General features: G+C 51.4%; 1 long non-coding RNA gene across 1 annotated transcript; it reads right to left on the reverse strand.

The window, feature by feature from the left end:
* Positions 1 to 4,166: 4,166 nt before the first annotated feature.
* LOC123953801 lies at positions 4,167 to 23,342 on the reverse strand. The gene is made up of 3 exons (XR_006820975.1): positions 22,949 to 23,342; positions 4,342 to 4,614; positions 4,167 to 4,208 (listed from the first exon to the last, which is right to left on the reverse strand). It is a non-coding gene; the product is annotated as an uncharacterized LOC123953801 (long non-coding RNA).
* Positions 23,343 to 24,984: the final 1,642 nt, after the last annotated feature.

The following is a 24,984-nucleotide window of genomic DNA, read 5'->3' on the forward strand; positions in this document are numbered from 1 at the left end:
CATGGGGGAAATACAAATCAAAACCACAATGAGATACCACCTCACACCAGTCAGAATGGCTAAAAGTAACAAATCAGGAAACAACAGATGTTGGCGAGGATGTGGAGAAAGGGGAACCCTCCTATACTGTTGGTGGGAATGCAAGCTGGAAAACAGTATGGATGTTCCTCAAAAAGTTAAAAATAGGGGTGCCTGGGTGGCTCAGTGGGTTAAAGCCTCTGCCTTTGGCTCGGGTCATGATCCCAGGGTCCTGGGATCAAGCCCCAGGTTGGGCTCTCTGCTCGGTGGGGAGCCTGCTTGCCTTCCTCTCTCTCTGTCTGCCTCTCTGCCTCTTGTGATCTCTGTCTGACAAATAAATAAATAGAATCTTTTTTAAAAAGTTAAAAATAGAGCTATCCTATGAACCAGCAATTGCACTACTAGCTATTTACCAAAAGGATACAAACAGAATAATTTTATATGTACCCACACGCTATGCACAGCTTTCTGGAGGAATATCTTTCCCTAATGATAAATGTTGGCAAATGCTATCAGCCTCACTGGGGATGTAACATGGAAAGAAAAGACTATCCATGGGGCACCTGGATGGCTCAGCGGGTTAAGCCTCTGCCTTCAACTCAGGTCATGATCTCAGGGTCCTGGGATCGAGCCCCGTGTTGGGCTCTCTGCTCAGCAGGAAGCCTGCTTCCCTCTCTGCCTGCCTCTCTACCTGCTTGTGATCTCTGTCAAATAAATAAATAAAATCTTTAAAAAAAAAAAAAGAAAAGAAAAGACTATCCAACAAAACAAACCAGCAAACCTTTAGGTAACCAGGGTCACCTGGGTGGCCCAGTCTTTGGGCATCTGCCTTCAGCTCAGGTCAAGCCCAGCTCAGCGGGAAGCCTGCTTCTCCCTCTCCCACTTGCCCTCCTTGTGTTCCCGCTCTCACTGTCTGTCTGTCTCTCTGTCTCTCTCTCTCTGTGTCAAATAAATAAAATTTAAAAAAAAAGAAAAGAACTTTAAGATTTCTAAGAAGACAAGGGTGCATGGGTGGCTCAGTCAGTTAGGCCTCTGACTCTTGATTTCAGCCCCAGTCATGATACAGGATTGTGAGATTTGGCCCCAAGTTGGGCTCTGCAATATGGGTGGAACTTGCTTGAGATTCTCTTTCCCTCTCTCTCTGCCTATCCCCTGCTCACTCACCCTCTCTCTCTCCAAAAATAAATAAATATTAAAAAGAAAAAGATTTCAGGATGGCTGGAAGCTCAGTCGGTTGAGCAGGTGCCTTCGGCTCAGGTCATCATCCCAGCGTCCTGGGATCGAGTCCGGCATCGGGCTCCTTGCTCGGCAGGGAGCCTGCTTCTCCCTCTGCTTCTGCCTGCCACTCTGTCTGCCTGTGCTCTCTCTGACAAATAAATTTTAAAAATCTTAAAAAAAAAAAAAAAAGAGAAGCTGAAGAAAAGAAAAAGATTTCCATGAAGACAGAAGTGACAGTGTTCGTTTGTTCAGGAGGGACATCCTAGGGGAGGTGGTACTGGTGCTAGGTTTCGCCCAGGGAGAACAGAGCCTCACAGGCTGAGATGGAAGGACAAAGTAACCCAGGGACAACAGAGCCAAGCCAGGAAGGCAAGAGACCCCGGCATCTGGGTCCTTCAGAAAGCATTTCACGAGTCCCTCCTCCGAACCAGGTCCTGAGCTGGGTGTTGGATAGTCACATGGGAGAGGCAAAGACCCTGCCTTTGTTGACCCTACAGTCTCTCTGGGGAGGGAGACAGAGCAGCAGACCCCGTATGATTGGTGCTGTGCTATGGGATGCCCGAGAGGCGGTGGGAGTCTAGAACAGGAGCTGAAGCTCCCTGGAGTTGGAGGGACCCAGGGAGGCCCAGACAAGTGGAGGGCATGTAATCCGGAAGTACAGAAAACAATGGATGTTTATGGAGCACTGTGGTATGCCCAGTGGTGTGTAGAGGGTCTCATTTGCCCCTTACATCAGCCCCATTTTATCTGGGGTAGGGGGGGTTCAAGGGCATATAACTCCAAGAGTTTAAGTCAAACAGTGTGTGAGTGTCAGAGCTAAGGGCCTGGTCCTAAAGCCCCAGGATACGTGCTCTTATAAGTCCCAGTCATTCACCTACAGTCTATTCATCACTCCTACCTGAGTCAGCCATAATGAAGAGACACGAACAAGAGCTGGCACAAGCCCTCCTTGGGCTACTGTTGAGTGTGGGAGACAGAGACAAACAAAGCGGCAATTATAATACATCCCAGAAGGACCACGGATGCCCAGGAGGCTCAGGTAGGAAACTCGTCCTGGGAAAGTCAGGGAAGGCTTCCCGGATGTCGTGACCTCCAGTCCAACCTACGAAGGATGATATTGCTACTATCTATAGTTGCCATTAACAAGGCACAGCACTAGGCTCTTCCATGTATGAAGTCACTAGAACCTTCCCAACAATTTGAGGTTCCATGACGGTCCCCGGGTAAAACTGAGAAAACAGACCAGTGGGCACACTTCCCTGTGGGCCTGGGCCTCCTCTCCCACAGCTCAGCCTGGCAGGAGAGCTAAAAATATAATACTACTCTTTTAAGGGCCAGCTTAACGTCAAAGTCTGGATACTTACGGCTTGCCGAGGTGGAGCCCAGCTCCACCCCCAACACCAAACCCAGCTGCCACTCTGCCTGAGTCCCATTCACCATCAAATCCTGACAGCTGCAGCTAGAACAGTCACACCTGGGTCTTGTGCACCTCACCTGGTCCTCTGAGACCCCGGGCCCAGGAGGGGACCCTTGCCTCAGGAGGGGGGCGCAGAGCCAGGTCCACCTGGATAGAAAACTGACTTCTCCCAAAATACACACTATTGCCAACACTAACATCACCTCCTGGTTGGAAGAGGGCGTTTTAAAACTTTTCTTCAAGTCCTATCCACTTTCCACCCTGCCCTGTTGGGTTGCCTGGTGTGGAACTGGTCTGTCTACCTCTTTAAGCCTCAGTTTCTCCTCCTGGAGAACCCTGCACTCAGTTATGGGCCAAGTGCCACTGTGTGCCTTTGACGTCCACCTCTTCATGTAACCTTCACCGTTCTCCAGAGGTGCAGGCTACAACAACCCTCACTTTACGGGTGAGCATGCTGAGGCCTGGGGAAGCCAAGAACTTTCCTCCTTTCACAAGGCAACGATGGACTGAGCTGGCAGTCAAGGCTGGTGACAGCAGGGCCCATGTTTCCCCTTCCCCACCCATACCGGCCTCACGGGATTTCACCCAATCAGAGGAAGGCCAGGAGTTCTTGTAGTCTCATGAAGTGACCCGGGACTGCTGCTGGTGCTGTGTGCCCTTCAACAAGTTCTTCCCTCCTTGTGACACACAGAATCTCCCAGCTTGTCCTTCCCCACCCTCCCACCACAGTGGTGCCTAATAAACAAATGTTGCACAAATTAAATGTTCTTTCCACCTATGCCCACTAGAGGGCCCCCAAGTGACACTAGCAGCCACCGTTCCCTTCCTATGTAGTTGTTAACACAGAAGTGGTGTTGTAGGTCCAGGCGCCACCAGTGACAGTTTTCCTGCAGGAGCCACAATGCCAGATCCCCAAGCTCGTCTTTTCATCTTGGTTTTGCCACAGAAGGAGCAAGTGTACTTGGCGTGCTGGCTTATCTTCATCTTCTTCACCCTTTTCCCGAAGGAGGCACCATAATGGGTCCTCTATTTGCCCACGATTCTGACCTTCTTGGTGCATTCAGCCATGTCGCCACAAACTAGGTCTGAGCCCAGTAAGGCTTCCTCCATGGCAATTTCTGTTTGCTGGCTGTTTTTATTATTTTTACCCTAGAAATTACTAAAAGTTACCTCCAATCCTTTCTGGAAGGAGGCAGGAGGTGAATCTGTCCACACTCTCATTAATAATACCAGCACTGCAAGCTGCTGATGGTTAGCTGGCTCGCTTTGTTGGGGGCGAGGGTAAGGGGCATCCCACAGGACCAGGAGAGAGGGTCCTTGGCTTCGCGAAGGATAGAAATCACATGTAAGCCAAGAAGAAGTGAGAACAGACTTTATTAAAGATATATAGAGAGGCGGGGTGCCTGGGGGGCTCAGTGGGTTAAAGCCTCTGCTTTTGGCTCAGGTCACGATGCCAGAGTCCTGGGATCGAGCCCTGCATCGGGCTCTCTGCTCAGCGGGCAGCTTGCTTCCTCCTCTCTCTCTGCCTGTTTCTCTGCCTATTTGTGATCTCTATCTGTCAAATAAATAAATAAAATCTAAAATATATGTATATATATATATAGAGAGAGAGAGAGAGAAGAGAGAAAGAGGGTAGATACATACAAGGTGTCCACAAGACTCAGGAGGGAAAGAAGAGTGAGTCTCACCTTTGCTGGGGGCCATGGGTTTTTATGGAGGATTGTGGTCTGGTACCCGTGTGCTCTCAGGAATTCAGAAACAAAGACAAGTGCTTAGGTGTCCTCCATCACTTCTGCCCTGGATCCAGGGGTCTTGGAAAATGTTCCTGACGACCCTGCCCAGTCACTCCTTAGATGTTATTTGTGGTGCTGGAAGATTCCAAAGAGATCAACTCCTTGACCTTTCCAAGAAGGACATACATTACCTGTACGAGAGGCATGTGTAGGGTGGGGGCGAAGGTCCTAGCAAGAACAGAAACAGGGAAGAGAGCAAAAGCAGTTGTTTGTGGGGTCCCCTCAGTTTCTCTGTCCCAAGGCAATGGCCGGTGTGCAACTGCCCCACCTCCCCTGGGATCCTGCTAAGCCAGGTGCGTGTGTTCACACATGTGAGAAGGGTCCAGGCTTCTCCAGAGCCCCCATGTACACCATCAAGGTTGGCAGCAGCAAGAACCAACCAGGGTTCCAGTCTGCCTACATGGGTTCCAGCTCATTCCTGTGGATCCTAGAATGTTCTGGTCCTCTCCTCCATTATCCTCCCCCTGCCCTTCCCGCCAGCCTGCCTTGCGTCTGTGAGCTCCAGCATCAGACTCAATGACAACATCCTTCCAGAGACCTCCTGCTTAAGCAGCTCCCATAACAGCCCAAGTTCAAATCCCTGAGACAAATCTCTTACTCTCTATGGTCCGGTGTTTCTGCTTGAACCCTGACTGAATCAGAGGAGGGATACTGGTTCAGAGCAGGCAGGTTCTTAGAGCTCAGGGCCTTCAAAGGCTGTCAGTGTGAGGTCCTCCTAACAGACCCACTCAAACAGAGTCCAACTTTCCTAACTTCCCCGTAGCTATGTGTGGCAGGAGGAGGAGAGACTTTTGCCAAGCTGGCACTGACAACAGAAAGCTGAGGTGACCTGCCATCCCACCGGCCAAGCAAAACAAAAGGAAACCCAGAATCCTACATAAAAACCAGATCCCCTGCATCACCTGGGGTACCAGGGTAAGTAGTAGAACTGGGACACCCGAGGGACAAAATGGGTGATGGGAGTCTGTGGGTGGGTATTAACAACCTCCACCACGAAGGAGTCCTGTGCTCCCCAGGGCAGAGTTTGGACCTCAGGGTCCAGGTTGGGACACTCTTTTAGAATTCAGTTCGGTAGGGGCGCCTGGGTGGCTCAGGGGTTAAGGCCTCTGTCTTCAGCTCAGGTCATGATCCCAGGGTCTTGGGATCGAGCCCCGCATCGGGCTCTCTGCTCAACAGGGAGCCTTCTTCCTCCTCTCTCTCTCTCTCTCTGCCTGCTTCTCTGCCTACTTGTAATCTCTGTCGGTCAAATAAATAAATTTAAAAAAAATAGAATTCAGTTGGGTAAAGAGACACGTGTGAGCCGTGCTCCCAGCTGGGGCTGAGCTGGCCTTCCCATGATGCCGACTCTGCAGCTCAAGCCCTAGATGGCCACCAGGAGGGGCTCTCAAGCTATGTCCAGGGAAGCAGTGATTTCTCTAGGCTGTGAGGCAGAGGAAGAATTCAGAGTAGAGCAGTGGGGTTCTCCAAGGTTACGCAGGTCATGTTCCATGCACAAGACTGCCAGCCCCATGTGTAGGAAATCTTGGTGCTGTAGCTCGTCTGATCCACCTTGGGTAGCCGGGGGGTACAAAGCTGGGTTAGTGCCCCTTTGGGACTCCCATTGGGGCTAAACTCATGGAAAGGCCTGAGGCTATCATTATGCAGGGTAGGAAGGCTAGAAGGTGGCGGACCTCAGACTCAGGAGTATTTCTTTTCTTTTCTTTTTAAGATTTTTTTTTTTTTTTTTTTTTTTTTGACAGAAGAGGAAGCAGGTTCCCTGCTGAGCAGAGAGCCTGATGTGGGGCTCCATCCCAGGACCCTGGGATCATGATCTGAGCCAAAGGCAGAGGCTTTTACCCACTGAGCCACCCAGACGCCCCTATTTTCTTTTCTTTTTTAAGATTTTATTTATTTATTGGAAGCAGTGTATTTTTTTTTTAAAGATTTTTATTTATTTATTTATTTGACAGAGAGAGATCACAAGTAGATAGGCAGGCAGAGAGAGAGAGGGAAGCAGGCTCCCTGCTGAGCAGAGAGCCCCATGCGGGACTCGACCCCAGAACCCCGAGATCATGACCTGAGCCGAAGGCAGCGGCTTAACCCACTGAGCCACGCAGGCGCCCCTTATTTATTTATTGGAGAAAGAGCAGAGTGGGGCAGGGAGGGGGCAGAGAGGGAGAAGCAGACTCCTCACAGAGCAGGCAGCCCAACAAGAGGCTCGGTCCCGGATCCCAGGACCCCAGGAGCATGACCTGAACTAAAGGCAGACACTTAACTGACTGAGCCACCGAGACCTCAGTTTCCCCATCTGTACAATGAGGCTGGATCAGATGGTCATTCAGCTGGCTTCCAGCCCACCAGTAATACTGGTGATGATGGTGGCAATGATGAGAACAGTGCCATTTGCCAAGAACTCGTTAACGTGCCAGACTCCACACAAAACTCATTTAATTCGACTGCCTCCCTTAATATGCGTGGTGTAGGCACATCTGTCACCCCCATTTCATTGGTGAAAACACAGAGGCTCATATGGCTGAAAAAGAGTTGGGCTAGGAGAGAGATAAGACATCTGGGAAGAGCCCAGCCCAGGTTCTGCTGTTTCTAGCTGTGTGACCCTGGACCAGTCACTCACCCTCTCTGTGCTTCTGTCTCCTCAGATCCATGAGGCTGCCACGAGGACCACAAGCAGCAATGCCAAATGCCTGGCATGCATTTGGGAGCACAATGGGAGCACAGCACATCAATCATTGTTCTGTTTTAAATGCATTATTATCCATGACTGGGATGTGAACCACAATCTACTTGGTCCCTCAGCACCGGCTCTCCACCCTCTGGGTAAATTCCTGCTGAAGCAGGAGGTGAAATGCTGCCGGGGTTGAGGACTCGGATTTCAGGGCAGGCTCAGGTCGCCTCAGCCACAGACCGGGCTTGCCAGGTGCCCAGAAAATTGCCCCGGCCCCACTCCTGAGCCAGATGGGGCTGCCCCATCTGTGGGGGGCTACACAAGCATTCTTGCTCACCTGGCCAGCAGCCTTCTGCCACCCCATCCCAGCAGGCCCACAGCCAGCCTCCGCCCCCAGGAGCTTCCCATTTGCTCCCCACTAAACTCTCCAAGCCTCCTCTGCAAGGCTCACCCACTAGATAATGGAACACCTTCTAACCTCCCATGGGCTGCCCTTTGGAAGCTATCGCTTCACTGCCCCCCCAACTGGGTCTCCTACCTGATCCCTTACCTAGTAAGCCCCAAGCTGGCTGATTCCCTTGACCCCATCTAGCTCACCTGCCTGGGCCCCAAGCAGATGCTGTTCTCGAAGAGGACATTCTGTATCTGTGTTTGGTAGATGCCATCAAGGGATTGCGCTGGCAGAGTTCCTGGTCTCCCAGGTCCCTACCATCTGGTTCTACTGAAGTCGCTGTTCTTTGCGTACAGGGTAGTGCCCTGGGCGTGGAGGGGCTGCTGCTTCTCAGTGCCTGACAGAGCCAGGCACACAGTAGGGTCGTGAGAATGGGAATGAATGAATGAATAAATAAAGAAGAAATGATGCAGGGCCAGGTTTGGTCTTTGGATGTGGGGGACTCAAGGGCTCTCAGGAGCACTGGGAGCCCTGGATCTGCATTTAGGCTCTGCTGCCACCATTCTGCAGCTCTGGGACCTTGAGCAAAGTTCTCAACCTATCCCAGACTGTTTCCTGTTCTGTAAACCAGGGAGAGTGCCGGTCCCGGCCTCCTGGAGCCAATGTGGCGACACCACGGAGAGAAGTGAGCACAGCCCGTTAAGATCACCCACCCTATGAATGCCCACATCCTGAGCCACCTGGGAGCCAGAGGTAGGTTTGGAAATCGGGTGATGCTCAGCTGGTTGGAGGGTGCTGGCGTGAAACCTGGGTGCTGAGCTTCTGTCGGCCCAGCTGGGGCAGGACGTGGGGCAGGAAGCCAAAGGTGTGAGCCCCCTGGCCGGCTGGGGGTCCAGCCCTGTTTACACTCCACCCAGTGTGGCACATGTCGCTGGGGTGGCCTCCCCACCACCCTCCCATCCCCAGCTTCCCCACTCCAGCCTCCCGTCAGAAGGAGCCTTCAAATATTGCATCTGAGACATGGTCAAGCCCCTGCCTCGTGTCACTCTGCTGGTGCTAGTCACTCTGTCCTTTGCCCCTTCTCTAGTAACTTCTTGTTACTAGCACAGTCACAAGAACCTGGCCAGGTTCTGTGCTCAGCATCCTCTCTCCAGCATTGGGGGTCTGATACAGCTGGGGAAGGCTCACTGGTGGGGGGGTTCTGATCCCAATAGCGCCTTCCAACCCCACCCCATCTCCATGCTCTAGGCCTGAATCCTGGAGGGCTTTTCTGAGCCTGGCCCACTGCAGGCACCGCGGGCAGCGTCCTCCCCAAGTTCTGCACCAAGCTCTTTCTCTGTAACCTCGAGTTCCTGGTGGCTGTAAATCTCCCGGCAGGGACTGCAGAAGCCGTGCCTGGTAGCTTGGGCAAGGCTGACTCCCTCACCCTCCTTCTAGCTCTGCACGCAGAGTGCAGTTCCTCTCCGGGCTAGGCATGATGCCCAGGACCAAGAAACCGCAGCGTCCTCACTGTCCCCCTTCAAGGCCATCCCTAGGGGCTGGGCTCCCCACTCCCCTGCCCTTCCCCTCTCAGCTTCCCTTCATCCATCAGAAAAACAAGAGGCTTGCATCTGAGTCTTTTTAAAAATTCTGATGACGCTCATAGCTACTATCCCTCCACAGTGCTCACTGCCCCCCTCCCCAGCACAATTTTGCATGAACCTTTACCTACCAATAGTTTCCCCTACCAGATTGGCCCCACATCTGCCTGGTTGGGAACCTCCGCATTTCAAGAGCTACTGTCATTTGCAAAAAGCAAGTTGCAAAACAGAATGTATCATCTTCTTTAAACCTAAATGTCAGGAGCAGCCAGTTGGCTCAGTCCATGAGTGTGCGACTCCTGATCTCGGGGTTGTGAGTTTTGAGTGCCACACTGGGTGCAGATATAACTTAAAAATAAAATCTTTTTTAAAAACCATAAACATGGGGCGCCTGGGTGGCTCAGTGGGTTAAAGCCTCTGCTTTCGGCTCAGGTCATGATCCCAGGGTTCTGGGATCGAGCCCCGCATCGGGCTCTCTGCTCCGCGGAGAGCCTGCTTCCTCCTCTCTCTCTGACTGTCTCCCTGCCTACTTGTGATTTCTGTCTGTCAAATAAATAAATAAAATCTTTAAAAAAAAACCATAAACATTAACATTTACTGGTAAAAACATAAAAGGATCTGGAAAAATATATAGAATATATATAAAACATATATATTCTCTCTATATAGAATATAGAGAGAATAAAGAACATTCCAGAGCTTATCTCTGGAGAGTAGGGTTACGGGAGTTTCACTGTCTACTTCAAACCTTTTTGTAACTGAGTTTTTTTTTTAACAAGCACAGGCTACTTTGAGGGATTTTTTCCCCCATTTAAAATATAATCCTGGGGCGCCTGGGTGGCTCAGTCGTTAAGCATCTGCCTTCAGCTCAGGTCACGATTGCAGGGTCCTGGGATCCAGCCCCTTGTTGGGCTCCCTGCTCAGTGGGGAGGCTGTTTCTCCCTCTACCCCCTGATAGTAATCTCTCCCTCTCTCTCAAATGAATAAATAAAATCTTTTCAAAAATAAAACAATAAAAATATAAAAAGGGGGAATGGGGCACCTGGGTGGCTCAGCTGGTTAAGTGGCTGACTCTTGATCTCAGCTCAGGTCTTGATCTCAGGGGTGTGAGTTCAAGCCCTGCATCGGGTTCTGCACTAGGTGTGTGGAGCCTGCTTGATTCCCTCTCTCTGGGGCGCCTGGGTGGCTCAGTCGTTAAGCATCTGCCTTTGGCTCCAGTCATGATGATCCCAGTTTCCTGGGATCAAGCCCTGCTCGGCAGGAAGCCTGCTTCTTTCTCTCCCACTCCCCCTGCTTGTGTTCCCTCTCTCGCTGTCTCTCTGTCAAATAAATAAACAAAAATCTTTTAAAAAAATACATAATCCTATAGGGGCGCCTGGGTGATTCAGTTAGTTGGGCGTCTGCTTTCGGCTTGGGTGGTGGTCCCAGGGTCCTGGGATGGAGCCCTGTGTCAGGCTCTCTGCTCAGCGGGGAGCCTGCTTCTCCTTCTTCCTCTGCCTGCAGCTCTGCCTACTTGTGTTCTGTTTCTCTATCAAATAAATAAATAAAAAACCTTAAAAAAATGTAATCCTATAATATTATTGCCAACAATCTCCAATTCTCCAGACCCCTGATCTTTTTGTTGAGCGGAATGATAATGAGGGCTCAGGGTTTTGAAATTCTGAGTGACAAGAGAGCAACAGGATTAACACCATGACTTGACCCTTAACCACTGGGTTCCTCTGCGCACGAGGTAATTAACCTATCTCAGCCTCACTTTATTCTCAAAAATGGGGTTCGTAGTAACTCCTGCACCTTGGAGGGTTTTCTTACATGAGCAAGGAGGAAAATGTAAAATGTCTTTTTCCTTCTTTCCTTCCTTCCTTCTTTCCTTCCAAAGGAAAGAATCCTGAGTGAGGGAGACTCTTAAGACCATGCCCGGGGCCCCAGTGGAGGTGCTGTGCCTTGCAACTGCTTCCATTGGCCCTGGTCAATGTCTTCCCAGCTGCTGGGTCTCACCCTGGACCCCTGGAAGGTCCCCACAGGGCCAGGAGCCCATAGGACAAATGTGGCTAATGGAACCTGGCCTGGGCTCTTGTGTCTGGCTCCAGTTCAGCAATGGGGATATAAAAAACCCAGACATCACCTCATCGCTGTTTCATCAAAAAAAGGAGACTTTCTCCCAGCCCATCCCTGCAGAGGACAAATTCTTGCTGGCTGTGTGGCCTGGGAGGGAGCAGGAAGAGAGGAAGAGGGAAGCTGGGGAGTTCTCCCCATCTTGGGGGTCACAGGGCAGCCTGGTTTGTCATCATAGGCCTGGTGCTGGCTCCTTGGTAACCATGACCACCCCACTTCCAGGCACTCTGTGGGCCCCTGACAAGCATAAGCTCCTCTCCCTCCCCCACCCTCTGAGGGAGGTACTGGATCTCCTTCTAAAAGGGGTGAGGGGCCTTGTCCAAGGTCACTGAGCTACAGCCAGGATTTGCCCCCCATCCAACTGACTCCAGAGCCAGTGCTCCTGGGAGCCAAGAAGCCTGTGGCAGAAGCACAGCTCTCCTCAGATGCCATGGGTGACCTTGGACAGGTCTGAGACCCTTCCTGAGTATCCCCTTAGGGATTTTCAGAGGAAAACTCCAGGTCAACCAACACCTTCTCCAGGATAGTTCTGCCAGGAGCTTACATGTTGAGCTTTCCTGGAAGATTTGGTCTGAACACAGGGCCTGAAAGCCTCAGAAAGAAAAGAAAACAAAAAGTCGGGGCACCTGGGTGGTTCAGTGGGTTAAAGCCTCTGCCTTCGGTTCAGGTCATGATCCCAGGGTCCTGGGATGGAGCCCCACATTGGGCTCTCTGCTCAGCGGGGAGTCTGCTTCCCCTCCTCTCTCTCTGTCTGCCTCTCTGCCTACTACTTGTGATCTCTGTCTGTCAAATAAATAAACAAAATCTTAAAAAAAAAAAGTCAACAAACAAAACCACCACAGGACCAGAGAGTCTCCAAAAGCTAGGACAGGAAGGTTCGCATGGCCCTAAATACCCAATGTGTTCTTTCTAGAGGCTGATCTAGCCCCGCCCTCTCCCCTGGCCCTGCTTGCTCTGTTCCCGTGGCTCAGGGTCTTCATGGCTTCTCCTCTGTCCCTCCTCTGCTCTAGGGGACCTGGGGTCCATTCATGCCATATCAAGTGCCAGTCAGAACACTGGAGACCCTCAGCAGGCTGCCCAAGGCCAGTGGCCCAGCATGACTAAGCAGAGGTGGACCTTACTGACCGCCATGCCCTGTTTTCCTTTCCTTTCCCAGTCTTCAGGGTCATTGCCAGAACAAAGGCCCAAAGTGTTTCAGGAAAAGCTATGAATCCAGATTTTTACGTTAAATCACCCAGCTGTTAAGTGTCAACAAGTGTACCTGCCATTTGCTATGTGATCTCAGACCCATTCCCTGCCCTTCCTTTGATTTGCTTGGCCTCCCAGGTGTTTGACCATGTGAACTACATTTCCCAAGCTCCTCTGCAAACTGACTCTAGTTAGGTTCAGCCAATGGGAGGCACTGAAGAAAGACTGGCAGGTGGGAAGAGGTCAGGCTATTCCCCATCTCTCTGTGCAAGCCAGGGTCTCCTCCAAAGCTTCAGTGCCCTCCAGACAGCCCAACCTCCATGGGCCCTGGCCACAAATTTGAGTAACCACCCCTCTACTGCCTCCTGTTTGGTCTTTCAAAATTGTCCCTCATGACTCCTCTAAGGTGGGCTCTGTTTTTCTGACTGATACAGCAATTAATTCAAATCCTTTTTTTCTTTTTTAAATTTTATTTACTTATTTGGAGGGGAGGGGGAGCAGAGAGAGAGAGCACACCTGGGGGAATGGCAGAGGGAGAGGGAGAAGGAGACTCCCCTCTGAGAAGGGAGCTTGATTCAGAACTCTACCCCAGGATTCCCGGATCATGACCTGAGCTGAAGGCAGGTGCCTTCACTGACTGAGCCTCCCAGGCGCCGTCCAAATCCTCTTTTTTTTTTTTTTTTTTGCACATTTCTTTATCATAGTAAAGTACATATAACATAAAGTTTGCCATTTTAACCATTTCTAAGTGTACAATTCAGCAGTGTTAATTACATTCATAATGCTGTGCAATGGTAACCATTTTTTCTAAATAAGATTTTTTTTTTTTTTTAATACCCTTGGGTCGGGGAGGGTCCAAGCCAAGCCAGTCCACAGGCCACATCAGCCTGAGGGCTGCCTGCTTGTGACCTTCACTTTGCAGGTGGCAAATATTCTCTCATGTATTCACCTGCCTGAGCATCCCAAATCCCACGATATTAATAGGAGAGGACAGACCACCTCCTTCCCCAGAGGAGACTGGAGCTCAGGCAGGCATGGCTACTGACCAAGACACCTGATTCCCAGCTAGCTTCCTGTTAGCCGCCTTCCTCCCAGTCTTCAAACCTGTGCATGTGTCCCCTGATGCTCTGCCCGCCCCCAACAAGGTGAACTCCTGCCAGTGGCTCCCCCTCAGTGTCACCTGGGGAGTGGGGAAGGGGTGGGGGGGTCCTTGGGGCTTTCATACCCAAGGACACCATAGAACTGGGCACCAAGTAAGAGTAATAATAATGCCAACAACAACAACAAGGCAAACTAATGTTTATTCACATTCAGTTCCTTCTGCACGTGGGAAGGAAGGAGGAGCCAAGGGTCTTGCATCCTTGCCTTCCAGGGGTCAGATAGAAGAGTGGAAAAGCTCAGAGCAGAGGCCTTCATAATTAAAGCAAGCCAATGACCAAACGAGCAGGGGCCTACTACATTTCCCGAGCAACTTCAGGTACTTTGTCTCTTAATCCTCGAGGATCCTGAGAAAACAGAGGCTCCGTAGGGAGGTCCACAGGGTTCCACAGCAGGAAGGGGCGGAGCCAGGACTCAGACCCAGGTGTCCTTGTGTACAAAGACCACAGCACTTAACACCCCTGTATTACGCGCTCACTCTGCCTCCCTGCTTTTGCCTGGGCTGTTCCTCCATGCAGGGCTGCCTCTGCAAGGGATCATAAAATGCGTGTCAGACTGGGCTGAAGGGGTCCCCCAGGGCCTGCCGCAGTCCTTCCGCCATTGCTGGGCAGGGCCCTGGACCGGTGCCCAGACTCTGCTGCAGCCTGAGGAGAGCCAGGCAGGCTCTCAGCCAACTGCTGAAGAGGCACAATGGCAGCGGGGAGAGGGGCCTGGGGCAGAGGACAGAGGCTTCTGGTGGCTCCAAATCTCTGCCAGGGCATGGTGAGCATTCTGTGTCAAGCCCTGGGCCTCAATGGGTAACAGGGCATCTCACAGGCATGGGTTTAAACCTGGCTCTGAATAACACAAACCCAGGTTTGTCTGGGAATGTACAAACCTGCTCTGAAGGACACTTGAGAATCATCCTTGTGGCCCCCAAGGGAGGGACTGGGTGGCTGGGGACAGAGAGGGGAAGGGAGACTTTTCATTGTCTACCCTTTGTGCCTTTGGACTTTTAAACCATTAAAAAATCATTTAAAAACTTTAAACTCGGGGTGCCTGGGTGGCTCAGTGGGTTAAAGCCTCTGCCTTAGGCTCAGGTCATGATCCCAGGGTTCTGGGATGGAGCCCCGCATTGGGCTCTCTGCTCAGCAGGAAGCCTGCTTCCCCCTCTCTCTCTGCTAGCCTCTCTGCCTACTTGTGGTTTCTGTCTGTCAAATAAATAAATAAAATCTTTTTAAAAAAAAAAAAAGTTTGAACTCTGGTTTGGTAAATCATTGCTGTGTGACCTTGAGCAAGTCACATAACCTCTCTGAGCTTCTATTTCCCCAAATATTAAGTAGGGTTAATCATAGCGCTTACTTCACAGGGAAAGAGTAAGGTATACATGAAAGTATTCACACAAAGTGCTTAGCATGGCGTCTGAGACACAGTAAAAGTTCTTAAAATGGGATTACTACTATCATTATTATTGTTATTTTTAAAGATTTTATTTATTTATTTGACAGACAGATCTCAAGTAGGCAGAGAGGCAGGCAGAGAGAGAGAGAGGAGGAAGCAGGTTCTCCGCCGAGCAGAGAGCCCAAAGCGGGACTCTATCCTAGGACCCGGGGGCAGTGGCCCAACGGACTGAGTCACCCAGGCGTCCCACTACTATTATTATTAATGCCATTATTATTATTATTGGCCATCTGTCTGTCAGACCCCAAGCAACGGCTACTATCACAGTCCTCCGACACCTCCCAGGATCTCTTCCTGAAGACTGAGGCCATTCTGGCAAATTCCAGCTCTTACTATTAGGTCTGTGACTTGGGTAGATCATGTTGTCTCTCTGTGCCTCAGTTTCCTCCTTTGTGAAACAGAGATACTAGAACTTGCCCACTATTCACAAGAAAATTAAAACAATCAAGATTTAGTTATTCAACATTTCCCAGTGATCTCGATCTCTGTATCACATATGATGGCAGGCATGGGGGGTGGGGGGTCGGTGGGCAATGCCAAGGTGAGGCCAAGGGGCTCACAGTCCGGTGGGAGGCAGCTAAGTTAACAGATGCTTACAACAAGGAAGAGAAGTGGTAGGTGGGGGAAAGGGAGCTAAGAGAGGCCAGACGAGGAGCCTAACCCAGCCTGGGGTAAAAACAGCACCAAGGAAGCCTTCCTGGAAGAGGAGTTGCCATAGCTAAGCACTGAGAGATGACTAGGGGTTGGTCAGTCAGATGAGAAAGAGGGTCAGAAAATGCCTGCAGGCAGGGGTAGCAGTAATAACAAGAGCTGGGAAGACCCAGCAGATTGTTCCAGAACCAGCAGGAAGTGAAGCCAGCCCCAATGAGGCCAGTGGGAAGGGGAGGAAAGTCTTTCCTCACTGACCTGAGAGGACTGCCTGGTTTCAGACACCAGGTCGACCACTCTTCTGCTGTGCAACTTGGGCAAGTTCCTTAACTTCTCTGTACCGAATGAGAAGAACAGTGTTTATCCCACTGTTGTTGGGAGGATAAAAGGGAGTTAATTCACATAAGCTGCTTAGAAGAGGGGCTGGCACACAGCCCTGTTCTGTTCTGTACTCCACAGGCCCAGGCGCACTGTGGCCTTCAGGGAGATGATGCTGACATGCGCTGAGTGGATGAATAAGTGAGCAAACAGGGCACCAAGCTCTCAGACAGCCCCATGCCCCACTTTACGCCGACCCCCAGGGTTGGAGCCTGCTCTGACCTCTCCACCTGCTCACCACTGAGCTGGGATCACACACATGGCCTGGAGGCAGCAAAGCTCCTGCCCTTCTGGCCCCACTGGGAACCCTCTCTGCCATAAAATGCCTGTCACAAGTTCATCCCCCATCTCTGACACTGTCCTCCCTGCAGCCTCCCTGGGGGCCTCAACTTGAGAGCCCCAGGCTTGGAGGGCTAGGCTGGACCTCGAAAGGGAAGGAGAATTCTATTGATGGTCACCAGTTAGTTCTGTATCTGACACAGGGGTCCACCTCCAATAACTCAGGTCTGACTCCCAATTTTACGGATGAAGAGACCGAGGTTCAGGGAGGTGAGGACTGGCCTGGGGGGAAAGGGGAGTCGTGACCAAGGTCCCAGTTTCCATAGCTGGATATCTCCACTTCTCTACTACCCCCGTCACCCAGTCTATCTTAGCTCTCTCTTGTTTGCCTGGCCTGGTTGCTGAGATCCCTGTTCAGATGCACAGGAGACCCGGTTCCAAGGTGAAAGATTCAAAGTCGGGGAGAGAGTAAGAGAAATCAGAAGGACGGATGGCAGTGCTGACACTGTCAAGATCATTCACACTGTACAAATGGGGAAACTGAGACCCAGAAGAGATTCTGTAAGCGTCTCTAAGCTGCCCAGCCCATTCATGGCAGGGCTGTGGTGGTACCTTGTCCTTCCTCTCAATGCACAACATGCCCCAATACCCCGGGTGCCCAGGGAAGCCCAGCAGACTGGGCACACTGTCTGCAGATAGGAACCAGGAAAAAAGGGAGAAGGAGTGGTTGGCAGGCACTTTTGGTGAAGAGCGCGCAGAGGGAGCTACGAAGAAGGCCCAGCGGGTCTGGAGCGGGTCGGAGCAGGGACTAACAACCATTGAGGGAAACAACACCCCTTTCTCTGTGCGCTCTGCCCACCACAGTGACAGGGATACTGCGGATGCTGCTGCAGCCCTGGCTGAGTCCCCAGGCGTGCTCACAGCTCTGCAGGGGGAGAGATGGGGGAGGAGGTGCTAAGTCGGACTCAGCCTGCTCTAGCTCCAGCTCCTGCCGCAGTGAGAGCAGAATGCCCAGAAAGGCCTGCTCAGGGGTGGTCCCGTGACTTTATCCAGCAGCTGGGCAGAAGGAGAGGCCAGACCCGCAGGCCCAGAGAAAGGGTCCTAGAGAAAGGGGGGCAAGAAGGGGGACTTGGGGCTCCCACCTTGTCTGAATTTATTCCTCACCCCATACACCTTCCTTCTAGATTCTCAGGTGGCCTCAGGAAACCATGGGCTCTTACTCTATTAATATCTAGATTATTGGCAAGTGCTTTCAAATTGAATAAATGCTATGCACATATCATTCTAAGCTTGTGGGGAAATCTTGACAAATCAAAAAGGCTCTCTTATGCAGTCAACAACCTGCACAACAGTGTCCAGCAATCTTGTTTTAAGTTCTGCTCAGCCTTGGAGTGAGAATGGTGTGAGCTAGTCCTCAACCCAACCATAGAATCATAGTGGGAAGGAAATGAGGTCATCTAATCTGGTAGATTTGAAAGCCTGACTTCCTTCATCTCCCTCCAGTCCTCCCCCCTCCCCCCAAAAAAAGAAACAAAAAATTGGCAGAAGAGAAGCTTCTTCAGGCCCCAGGGCTGGGTCTGAAAAGGGCAGTGCTGAGAAGGGGCAGCCAGGCCCTGCCCTGGGAGCAGCTGATGGTCTGGGAAGGGGACAGGAAAATGGAGCCCTGACACCATTCACTGTGTGACAAGATAGCTGAGATGGGGTGACAAAAGGCACTGGATGATCCTGATATTAATGAAAGCAACAATAATACTAACGGTTCCCACACATTACGTGTAGATGTGGGGCCAGTCACTGTGAGCCTCAGTCCAGCCCCACCTGGGGGACACGATTTCCCCCCATTTCACAGATAACTGAGGCCCAGAATGACAACATGATGACTTGCTCCATCCCAGCCCCAGAGACCCTTAGTGTGCCCCTCCTCCCAGGCTCCTCCCAGGCTCTGAGGTCCAGGCAGGCAGGGCTCTGTCTGTTATGGGCCTGCTCTGTCCTCTGCCCTGTGCCTTAAGTGCATTCTGCACTCAGTACTTAGGATCAGTGGATGCGTGAAGCCAGCACCACCCCAGGGCAGAGAGAGGGAACATCCAAACTCCTGGCCTTTCTCTGTGTAAGTGGGACACATCCAACCTCGTGTCTGTACCCAGCAATATCCAGGATCTGATCACACAGTGTCTCAAGAGGTGGCCAAGGCTTGGAAAAGCACCCCCATTTCACAGATGAGACGACTGAGGCTCAGAGAGTCACTGTACCTTACTTGGGGCCCCCCAGCCAGCCAGGGGTGGACCAGCCTCCTTCATCTCCTCCAGGAGCCTGTCAGCTCTCTCCGGGAGGGAATAAACAATGCAAGTGACAGCTAGGGCTCAGGCAGCACTTCCAACATGTCCCGCCTTGTAGCCTCTCAGCTGAGCCTCCCAACAACCTTTGTTTTTTGGTGACAGTCTATTGAGATGTAATTCACAAATCGGCCGTACAATTCAACCACTTAGTGTATGATTCAACATTTTAAGTGTATGATTCAACATTTTTTAGTATATTCAGAGTTGTGCATCCATCAGCTCAGTCATATTTAGGACATTTTCATCCCCACGGAAAGACGCCCTGTGCTCTTTAACCACCATCCCTCTATCTCCTCATCCCCTCAGCCCTAAGGCAACCACTAACCTACTTTCTTCCCCGTAGATTTCCCTATTCCTGGATATTCCCTATAACTGGCATCATATAATATCCCACATCCTTTTGAATGGGTTGTTATTTTACCCCCATTTCCCAGATGGCAGTAACTGAGGCTTAGATAGGGTAAAAACTTATGGAGGGCCTTATTTAAACGTTGTTTTTTTTTTTTTTTTTTTTACAATTTTATTTATTTGAGGTGGGGAGTGGGGAGCTCACGCAAGTGCTGAGCAAGGAGCCCGATGCGGGGCTTGATCCCAGGACCCTAAGATCATGATCTGAGCCAAAGTTGAAGGCAGACTTGAAGGGACTGAGGCGCCCAGGTGCCCCCAGGGGTCTTTAATGAAGCAATGGTGGGTAACCTTGAAACCCCAGCCCACCTGACGCAGAAGCCGTGCCCTTCACCATTAACACCACCAGTTAGTGAGTGCTGGAGCTCAAGGACTACCCCACTCCTCTCTTTCCTTCTACCTTCACCCAGGGCCTCACCCCCAAATTCCTCCATCACACGCAGGGGTTCTGCCACGAAGCCCTCTCAGCTCTCTCATGATCCCTGTTCTCCTTCCTTCGGGCCTCGGGTACGCCATCTCCTTTGGGAAGCTCTCCCTTATTGCTCACCTTTCTTGGAGCTCCCAAGCCTATGTGTATTTGCCCATGGAAAACTGAGCTGCCAGGCTCCCTCTCTGTGTGGGTAGGACACTGAGGCCCTGGGGAGGTGTCTGGGGTGACCCAGTGAGACCAAGCAGAGAGGATACTGGGGCCAGATCCCTGACTCCCACACCAATTCTCTTCCCCCTGACCTGTTCCCAAGGGGAATCCTTTATCTCCTCCATCATCACCCCATCCTGAAAGTGGCGCCATTGGGCATATGGGAAAGGGGGAAACTGAGGTTTAGAAAGGCTAGTGATCTGCCCAAGGCTACAGACAGTGAACCAGCACTCCCCTCCTGTCTCCCACAGCCTCTGGACTTGCCCTTCTATCTGCCCTTATAAAACTGGCTCCTTATTTGCTCCTGGTAAGAGGAGCTGGGATTCCCGAGTGCAGGCCTGGGCCTTGAACAGGTCTCAAGAAATGTGTGGGGGCGCCTGGGTGGCTCAGTCCTTAAGCATCTGCCTTCGGCTCAGGTCATGATCCCAGGGTCCTGGGATCGAGCCCCACATTGGGCTCTCTGCTCACTCCCACTGCTTGTGTTCCCTCTCTCACTATGTCTCTGTCAAATAAATAAACTAAAAAAAAAAAAAAAAAAAAAAGAAAGAAAGAAAGACATGTGTGACATGTGTGGTGACTGGATGATGAAAGAAGGGAAGGAAGGGAGGGAGTTTGAGGGGCGAGGGTGGGCAGTTCAGCCACTGCCCAGTCACACAATGCCATTTACTAGCATGAGGGTGTCTTAGACCAATTCTTCTGACTTCTAAACCTAAAACTTCGGCGGTGGGTGGGGGTCTTGCACCTTTTGGAGAATCACTCACACAATCGTGCACAGTTGTGGGGGCTCCTGACCCCTGGCAGCTCACCCACAGGCACCCAGGGGTAGCGTCTCCGTACCGCAGGTGGAAAATCCTGTCCTGTGTCACCCAGCCCTGTCCAGGGGACATAGGACAGATGTGAACGTGCTTCATTAAAGCCTGACACACAGCACGCACTTCAGCCGTCTCTTCTGGAACCATGAGCCTGCACCTAGCCGCAGCCCCTGGGCACACAGTGCAGCCGTCCTGACACAATTCCTTTGCCTCTTCTGTCCTCAGATGGCCTCTGCCCCACCCTGGGGCCTGCTGCCAGCCAGGAACGTGCAGGAATGCCCGTTCATGCTCCTTTGGCCACCATCAGGGCTGGTAGCCTATACCAGCCGCCTCAGGGGTGGGGGCTGTTTCTCTTATCTGGGTCCCCTGCTGACTCAGTGGGACTCTACTCCTCCTCCCTCACTCCCAACACCACCTTGGTTCCAGGGGGGCAGAGGGTGGCAGGGTCCAGACTCAGGAACTCTCCTAGTCCCTGGGACAGCGCTGTAGACACAAGCGATAACAGTTGTTTATGGAGGGTTTCTAGGCCAGAAATGGGGTCGGGTGTATCTGCATACATTTTCCACCCAATCTCCAACAAAGCTGGTATTATTAGCACCCCCATTTTACAGATGTAGAAACTGAGGCACAAACAGGAGAGGTGACTTGCTCAAAGTGCGCCGATGGGAGGTGGGGGGGCTGGCGGTCAGCCTTGGGTTGGTCTGACCTGAGCAGAGAGCTCTGAATCACTGGAGGAGTGAGACTCCCCCAGCAGTCACTGCTGATCCACTGGAGGTCGCTGTTCCCCTTCACCCAGGTAGAGGATCTGTCCTTGGAAGCCTACTGCCAGGGATGTTCTGAGTTGAGGTGGCAGACTCACATTCATTAGAAATTCTCAGGGGATGCAAGGTTTGCTGAACCTCAACTTGTCTCTTCCCCCGCAGTCATAAAATATTAAAGCCAGAAGGTGCCATTGCAATTAGGATGGTCTAGTCTCTATATTTTATGAAGGGGGAAATTGAGGCTCAGAGATACATGGAACTTGGCCAAGGCATTCCCAAATCGCAGATAACTGGGAACAAACCAGGACTCCAGACATCATGTCAATGCTACCTAAAAATCAAATTATGTGAGCTCCAGAAACAATGTCCAGGGTCTTTCTACCCAAGCCTCCCATTTTACAGAAGGGGAAAACTGAGACTGAGAGAAGAGTCAGGTCTTCTTTTTATTCGTCTTCTTCTTCTTCTTTTTTTTTTTTTTTTTTTTTTTAAAGAGTGGGATCTTGGGCGCCTGGGTGGCTCAGTGGGTTAAAGCCTCTGCCTTCGCCTCAGGTCATGATCTCACGGTCCTGGGATCGAGTCCCACATCGGGCTCTCTGCTCAGCAGGGAGCCTGCTTCTCCCTCTCTCTGCCTGCCTCTCTGCCTATTTGTGATCTCTCTCTCTCTGTCAAATAAATAAATAAAATCTTAAAAAAAAAAAAAAGAGTGGGATCTTCCTAAGAGCAATATACAGGTAGGCAGAATGCTCCACCGATGACCCAGCTTTTTAGTAGCAGTGAGACCTATGAGGACCTCTGAGCCTCATCGGTGAAGTAGAAAAAACGAAACCTATAATGTAGGGTCACTGTCAGCAGTATAAAGGTTGTTGGCCCTTAGGCCAGCACCCAATACATATTTCGTGCTCCATTCATGGTAGATATTATTAATACTGGTAGGCCACTGTCGTTTTTCCCAGTATGCCATTCTGCCTCCCAGGTCAAACATTTCTCAGAACAGTATAGGGGTAAACCTGTGGACTGCTGCTGTAGCCACTTTTTAGCTGGGAAACCTTGGACTGGTTACTATTCTGTGATTCTGGGCCTCAAACACCTCCTCAGTCAACTGAGGGTGGCAAGAACAGTACCTACCAGACAGGGCTGTGGTGAGGTGGAAATAACATGTGTGTTGGGCTTCATGTAAAGCCAGGCACACAGTAAGTGCTCAATAAATCTGAGCTGGCACTGATACTTGTTAATGGCATGGCCATGTCTCATGACTGTCACATCCTAGGCTGTGGGGCGCCTGTTCCACATGGAAGGGGCTAGTCCCCAACCGCTAGGGCTCTCCAGTCTCAGGAGTACTAACGCAGCAAGAGAAGGCGATCCCAGAGCTCCGCACGTCCACGCGGGAGAGCCTGACCCAGCTGATTTCTCAGTGCCTGCCTGGGGGAGGGGAATTCTGAAAAGTCTGGACGAAATCCCTGCTTTTGCAGTTATGGAAGTGTCGCGAGCCCCATTTTACAGGTGCAGAAACTGAGGTCTAAGGAGGGGGATGCTGCTGCTCAAAGACGCACGGACACAAGCCCAGAGCTTGACGCGCGGTGTCCTCGCTTGTGGTACTGTCCCCCAGGGAAGAGCCTCTGCCGTAGGAGCCCCTCCCAGAGCCCCGCCTCCTCGCCAGGGTGGGCGTCGGGCCCTCCCGGAAGCCCCGCGGCGTCTATCTGGGCGTTACTCACGACGAAGGAGACGACGGCAGCGAAGGCCGCCTCCACCTTCCCGCGGTCCCCGGGGATGGTTCTGACCCGAAGCCGCAGCGACTAAGGCTGCCGGGAAGTCGGGTCCCGGCTGAACGCTCTGCGCCGGGCCTCTCCGCGCCCCGACCTTTGGAGGAGCGCTCGATAATCTTCGGAGGCGGGAGGGAGAATTCGGGCGTTTCCGGCGCCGAGGGGCGGGGCTGAAAGTGGCGCAGGCGTGGCCGTCGCCGCCTGCAGGGGGCGCTGTTGCCAGCGCGATTCGTTCAAGTCGGACTGGGGGCCCGGCATTCTGGAGGCACAGGAATTGGCTCTGTAGTCCTGGGGCCTCGGGTTCTTGCTCCGGAAAATGGGTTTGATGACAAATTTGGTGAGACTTCAGTGGAACCTGGATAAATGTATGAAAGGAACTAGAAGACACATGGATAAATAAGCAGTTACTTACCTTGCCTCAGTTTGTTCATCTCTAAATGGGGATAATTGCACCTTCCTTTCCTGTGTACACTTTCCTGTGTAAACTGTGGGAAAAAAGCATGTAAAGGGCTTGGCACCTTGTAAGCACCTGGTAAATGGCAATGTTTGTGATAATAGGCAAAGCGCCCTGCCAAGCCAGGAAATAATGTCCAAGTCTTGGTTCCTGCCCTCAAGGAGCTCCAGCCACAGACCCAGAAACAAGGCAGCTAGGAGCTACAGTATATCGATTTGTTGGGAGTCAGACCGGTCACCGGCCACTGAGCCTCAGTTTTCTCCTTTCGCTGAGGGCTTTAGCTTGGCTTCCTTGGATTCTGTCTGGCTTGTGAAATACAGTCCAAGATGGATTTTAAGTATTTATTTATTTGAGAGAGAGTGTGAACAAGCACATAGAAGGGGAGGGAGAAGTACGCCCCTGCGGAACAGGTAGCCCCACGCAGGGCTTGATCCCAGGACCCTGAGATCATGACCTGAGCCGAAGGCAGATGCTCAACTGACTGAGCCACCCAGGTGCCCTAAGATGAATTATAATTAGATGCATAAGGTGGAGTAGAGATCATAGGAAGTCACCATCAATTGGCATTTATTCATACAACAAACTTTCTGGTACCAGATCTTAGGGAAGCAACATTGAATAAGAGATGGTTCTTGCCCTTGTTGGAGTTCACAGTTCCATTAAGAGCAAATAAGTAGCCCTTTTATTAGGGCTAGAATGTCAGAAAGACAGAGAGGTTGTGGGAGCCTAAAAGGAATCAGCTATCAAAACTTTGGGGGATAGGGAAAGTACCTGAAGGAGTGGGTAACATGAAGTAGCTGAAGGATAGGAAGGAGGGGTAAAGCGTGAATACTGGAGTGAGGGAAAGGGTTTCAGACGAGAAGCTCAGGGTGAAAGAGAACATGGCAGAATCAAGAACTCCATGGAGGCGACCCTGAAGGGCAGAAGAAATTTGGGCAGAGAGGGATGCGGGTGGGGGAGGGCATACAATTTCTCTCTGTCCATTCCATCCAGTCCTACCTCCACCAAAGCCACTAGCAGGGCACATTCTTGTGCCCTCCTATCTGTGCCTCACGTGTTTATGTCCCTACAGTTGGCTTGCCCACTGCACACATCCTGAGCCCCAGGTGCAAAGACCATTACCTGCACCCACAGGTCAGAAGGCATGGGCACCAGGGACCCAGGTCCATTATCTAGGACCCAGGACATACACTTAAGTAATGTGCAGGGCACAAGGCACATGGAGAAGGATGAAGGCATTGCTGGGAGAGATCCGGTCATGAGCAAAGACAGGAAGGGGGGATAGGGTAGCTTTCTAGAACCAGGCTGTGAAGTTTTGTGTTTGGTGGGTGATTTAACCTCTGCAGGCCTCAATTTTCTTACCAGAGCTTATCAGAGTGGCTGTGACACCTAAATGAGAGAATGTGTTTAAAAGGCAAGAGCGGGAGCTCAATCAGTGAACTTGGAAGATTGGCTGAGAACAGATTTGGAAGCAGTTCTGCTCTAGCAATACTGGCTCAGAATGCATCTCTCCAAACCCCTTCACCAGAGATCC

This window comes from Meles meles, chromosome 12 (assembly GCF_922984935.1).
Source record: "Meles meles chromosome 12, mMelMel3.1 paternal haplotype, whole genome shotgun sequence".
In the NCBI taxonomy this organism is placed as follows: domain Eukaryota; kingdom Metazoa; phylum Chordata; class Mammalia; order Carnivora; family Mustelidae; genus Meles; species Meles meles.